Here is a 5299-nt window from a genome sequence, read left to right as displayed (position 1 = left end):
TTAGTGACACTCCAGTAGGTCCATGGCCGATTGGAGGAGTCCCAGAGGCTTCGGGCACAGGAGATGTCGCCAGCAATTTGTGGCACTGAGGCTAACACTGCTAGGGTGGCAAACGCCTAAAGTGGAGAGCCTAATGCATGCCGTGGGCACCATGAGTGAAGGTGTCTAAGGCATTGCGCAGTCAGTGACAGCCATCTCGACAGAATGTCTGCCTCGCCGGGGGCTGCCACCCAGTACCAGGCTGACCTTGATGAGATTCTCAGATGGGAATGGCTGAGGTAGCACAAATGGATAGCACTGTGGCTTCGCAGCGCCAGGGTCCCAGGTTCGATTCCCCGCTGGGTCATAGTCTATGCGGAGTCTGCACGTTCTCACCGTGTCTGCGTGGGTTTCCTCTGGGTGCTTCGGTTTCCTCCCACAGTCCAAAGACGTGCAGGTTAGGTGGATTGGCCATGATAAATTGCCCTTAGTGATGAAAGAGGTTAGGAGGGGTTATTGGGTTACGGGGATAGGGTGGAAGTGAGGGCTTACGTGGGTCGGTGCAGACTCGATGGGCCGAATGGCCTTCTTCTGCACTGTATGTTCTATGTTCTTTTGCAGCCAGGAATATTAAGCACTCATACCTGCCCTAGATTGAGTCAGGTTACCATTATTGCCTGTGTATTATTGTACATGTACTTTCTGGTACCTCCAGAGCAATTTTATTTACCTACTCTGGGCATTTACACAAACGTATCTGAAATCAGCTTAGACTGTCTTGCATTTCCTCGATTTCTACCTATTTTTGATTCTAAATGTTGTTTGTCCCTCTGCAGATTGCATCTCCCGCTGGTGCTTTACCAGTGGCACTGTTCCTGCTGAACTAGTTGAAACTCTCCCCAGCAGCACTTGCTAACCAACATACGAGGGCATTGAGCCCAGTTCTCTGGACGTGTTACCCCCACACCCCGTACAGCACCTACCACCGAATTGCCGCATGTCAGTGTGTAAGAATCTGGATCGAACAGTCTCACCTCTGATAGTAATTAAACCGAGTGTTCATACAATCATAGAATTTCCAGGGCAGAAGGGGGCCATTTGGCCCATCGAGTCTGCACCGGCCCTTGGAAAGAGCACCCTACTTCTTTGAAACTTTGGAATTCCACGTAGTGCTGTTGTCTCAGCCTTGTACTGTTGACCAGGATTTAGAGACAAGCCCCATTGCTTAGAACAATGATGCTGATGATGTAGGAAACTCCAATTCCAATAACAGCTTCATTTCCTCTTCCCGCTCGGAGCTGCCCTCATTAACGTTGCAGCTCATCTGTTGTCATAATGTGAGAGGGAAAATCTTGTTTTTTAATTCTGTGCAATGGGCTTTGTTTGGTTGACATTGTTTATTTCTAGATTTCAGGGTGAGTTGAATACTAAGCAGCGCAGTTTGACTGTTTCCATTGCGTGGTCTTATTTCCTTTGTGGTTCTGACGCAAGGGGAGGTTGGGTTTGAGTTACTTTATACACTCGAACCCAGAGCTCCAGTTCTCATATCTCTGGTGACGGCGAAGTGCGACTTCATTCACTATTGTCCTGGTCACTGTGCGTCAGTCCAGAGAATGGCTATCAGCTGCAGACCAGCCCGTGGAAACCTGTGGATCCTGTCCCTGTGTTTGATTCTGTCCCTCACTCTTTCTGGACAGGGTAAGAATTGAATTGTTTGTGTGACTCTGGATTTCATGCAGGAATAGGATAAAGCAGTGATGAATTTTCACAGTTAGCTCTCAGTTCTGTTGTTGCTAAATTAATTCTCAAAGAATCGTCTTACAGATTCTGGACAATGGCCCATGTTTCAGTTTGGAAGAAAGAATAAATATCTCAAATGTGAGAGATTCGAGCTGGGCTGTGACCGGAACTTGAAATTGATGCAAGGCAGTTGTGAAATTGACATTGCGCGCGTATCGAAATTGCACCATCAGTGGTTGAGCTTCCGAGAAGAGAGCAGCTTCTCCCGGACCAGCCACTGGACTGGCCCACTTTGCAAAGTTTGTCATCTGGGAGAGCCGCTCAGACAGTCCAGCTGCACAAATCTGCTGGGTTGAGCTCCAATCACAAAATCATAAAATGGTTACAGCGTCGAAGATTATTCGGCCCATCATGTTTGTGCCAGCCGCCTGCAAGTACAATCCACCCAGTCTTGCACCCCGCCTTTTCCCAACAGCTCGGCCCTGTTCAGGTCCTTTTGAAAGCCTCGAATGACCCTGTCTCCGGTATTCATTCTGGATCCTAGCCACTCGCTGTGTGAAAAAGCTTGTTCTCATGTCCCCAATGCTCCTTTCGCCAATTCCCTTAACTTTGAGTCCTTTCGTTCTCCACCCTTCCACCAATGGGAGCAGTTTCAATCTAGTCTGTCCAGATCTCTCATGATTTTGGACATCTCTATCTCTCAGCCTTCTCTTCTCCAAGGAAAACAGTCCCAAATCTTTCTATGTAATTGGAATTTGCAGCCCTGGAACCCTTCTGAATCTTCACTCCACTTTCTCCAATATCTTCACATCTTTCCGCGAGTGTGCTGCTCGCTGAGGTCTCACTGGTTTCTTTTACAAGTTCAGCATAGCCTCCTTGTTCTTGTGCAATTCACAAAGCCCAGAATACTCTATACTTTATTAACTGCAACAAAAGAGAAAATGCTGGAAAATCTCAGCAAGTCTGGCAGCATCTGTAGGGAGAGAAAAGAGCTAACGTTTCGAGTCCATGACTCTTTGTCAAAGCTCTTTATTAACTCTTTATTAACTGCTCTCTCCACCTGTCCTGACACCTTCAATGATCTAAGCACACACTGACGCAGGTCCCTCTGCTCCTGTACCTCCCTGAGAAATCTACCCCTTATTTTATATTGTCTCTCCATGTTCTTCCTACCAAAATGGATCACTTCACATTTCTCCACATTAAACTTTATCTGCCACCTGTCCACCAGTTCCCTGGCCCATTTATGCATTTGAGTTTTGACACAATTTTCCTCATAGTTCACAATACTTCCAAGTGATGTGTCACCTGTAAATTTTGGAATTCTGCCCAAGGTCCTGAATTTATATCAAGTTATTCGGAAAATAGATAAAGTAGGGGAGAGATTTGAACATGATTGTTGGTTCCGCATATTCTACTTACAGCAGAGATTGTCCACTTGCTGTGAGTCTTTCATCAGAGTTGATAATGTAGGAGTTTCTCTAGAACATATATACACAGCTTGTTTTGGCTTCAGATTGTAATGTGATTCTTGAAATAGAGGCCAGGGATTGAATGTTTTGGGACCTCGATGAACCTGGGCTGACATTAGCTTGGAGGTGAGCACTGTTTGTTTTGTACAGCTCTTTACTACCTTTTCCTGCTTGTTTCCTCCTCAACGACTGTAGGTGCTCCAGTTCAAAGAGAGCGAACCATCCCAAAATCCGCAGCAAAGCCAGCCAGTGAAGACCCAAGCCAGTAAGTCCCTAATAACCTGCAGTGGGGAGGGGCAGGGTAGGGGAGATGGGAATATTAATTGCATGATAATGTCAGTTGGGTAGTTTTGAAGGAAATCCTGTAAATTTGAGATGAGATTTTGGGTGTAGTTTGGGACGTCTTTCAGTTATTGTGGCAGATTTGTTAAAATTGGCTTAACCAGTCAGTAGGATGAAGGATTTGCACTGCTCACCCCAGAATTCGACATTGGAGAGTTCAGGCTGATTGCCAATTGAGAATTCTCTTCCTGTTTCATTGAATCCCTTTCATTGGTGCATTGTCTGCAGCCACCCTCTGAAAGCGCACCCGACACAAGCTCCCTCCCCTGCCCTATCCCTATATCCCCTTCACCTAACCTACATATCCCTGGGCACTAAGGGGCAATTAACATGACCAATCCACCTAACCTGTACATCTTTGGACTGTGGGAGGAAACCAGAGCACTCGGTGGAAACGTATGCAGACACAGGGAGAACGTGCAGACTCCGCACAGACTTCACCCAAGGCTGGAATTGAACCCAAGTCTCCGGCACTGTGAGGCAGCAGTGCAAACCACTGTGCCACCCTGCTGCCCACTGTTTCTGTTTGTTTGACAATCATCTGAATCAGGGTTCTAGTGGCATTGATCATTTAAAAAGTTAAGATCTCATTAACCTGTGATTGTTTGTTTCTGGGAGTTATTGAGGGGATTGAGTGATTGCCAGTCACATCTGAAGTTATCTTTCAGACTGAGGAAGGCAGTTGGACGAGCTGAAATCCCACTCCTGCCTCCAGGAGAGGAGCTGGGATTAACGGAGTTGGGTTCGAAGCAGAGATGGTTCCAGTTGGCAGATTCTGAAGAGGATGGGGTATCTGGAGATGGTGGATTCGGAATGAGAAGTGAGTGGGTATCAGGTGATGATGAGGCACCTCTTGACTCTCTCATTTCCTTCCAGAACCCAAAAAAGCAAAACGGAAAACCTGAATGAGATTAGAAGAATGGAAACACAGCCTCATTTCTCACTGTTTTCACATCTTGAACTTATTCGGTCATAAATATTCAACTTTCTAGGGAAAATTAATGTGAGCTGAATAAAAATACAAATTGTAACAATCTCTCTAGCATCACAAACTATGAAATTCCACAATATAATTGTATCAAATATTGGGAATGTAATAATGATGATAAATTACATGAAGCAGTTCTGTCTGTAGAAATCCCAGTGAAACCTTCAATTTTCAGGCCAACCAGCAGCTTGTAAATTCCTCTTTACCACGTTGTAGCAATCTCCCACTTTCAAAGTTTACACTTATGTTTTTCCTATGTTAAATTTTCAGAGTTTGAATGTGATTATTGTACTTTCTAATATACACAGTAAATGGAAACGTTATTGCCAGATTGGCAGTGTTTGAGTTTTTTCTGCATCTTGACAATGTGAGATGCTGATCCGCTTCGTCAAAGTTTGAGATCCAGCAGGAGAGTAACAAGTGTTGTTAAGTGAATGTTGCAATTCAGGTTTATGCAATCTCTTCACGTGAGGGCCCACATTACAAATTTTCCTCACACCAGGCACCGATGAGCCAATTTCAGAAAGGAAAGGTGTGGCGCAACATTAAACATGAATTTCAATAAAATATTGCAGAATGGAAAAAATGAAACAACTTTCTGAGCAAAAATAAAGAACGAAATGGATCAGTTAAAATACTGAGACATGAATAAAATTGACCAATAGAATGAGAGCAGGTCAAATTGTGGTTTACGGGCTCATTGTCAGGTTGCTTATGAGCTCCCTCAACCTTTCAATATAAGGAAAGTAGAAAGGAACTTAAGCAAGGAGTCAGGAGG

At 44.9% G+C, this 5299-nt stretch overlaps 1 long non-coding RNA gene across 1 annotated transcript; it reads left to right on the top strand.

Moving 5' to 3' along the window:
* The first annotated feature begins 1526 nt into the window (after window positions 1-1526).
* On the top strand, window positions 1527-4850 carry LOC140392390 (uncharacterized). Its single transcript, XR_011935325.1, has 3 exons — window positions 1527-1677; window positions 3387-3456; window positions 4202-4850. It is a non-coding gene; the product is annotated as an uncharacterized lncRNA (long non-coding RNA).
* Window positions 4851-5299: the final 449 nt, after the last annotated feature.

Source organism: Scyliorhinus torazame, chromosome 16 (genome assembly GCF_047496885.1).
Source record: "Scyliorhinus torazame isolate Kashiwa2021f chromosome 16, sScyTor2.1, whole genome shotgun sequence".
Taxonomy (NCBI): Eukaryota; Metazoa; Chordata; class Chondrichthyes; order Carcharhiniformes; family Scyliorhinidae; genus Scyliorhinus; species Scyliorhinus torazame.
This window is presented reverse-complemented; position numbering and strand designations above follow the sequence as displayed.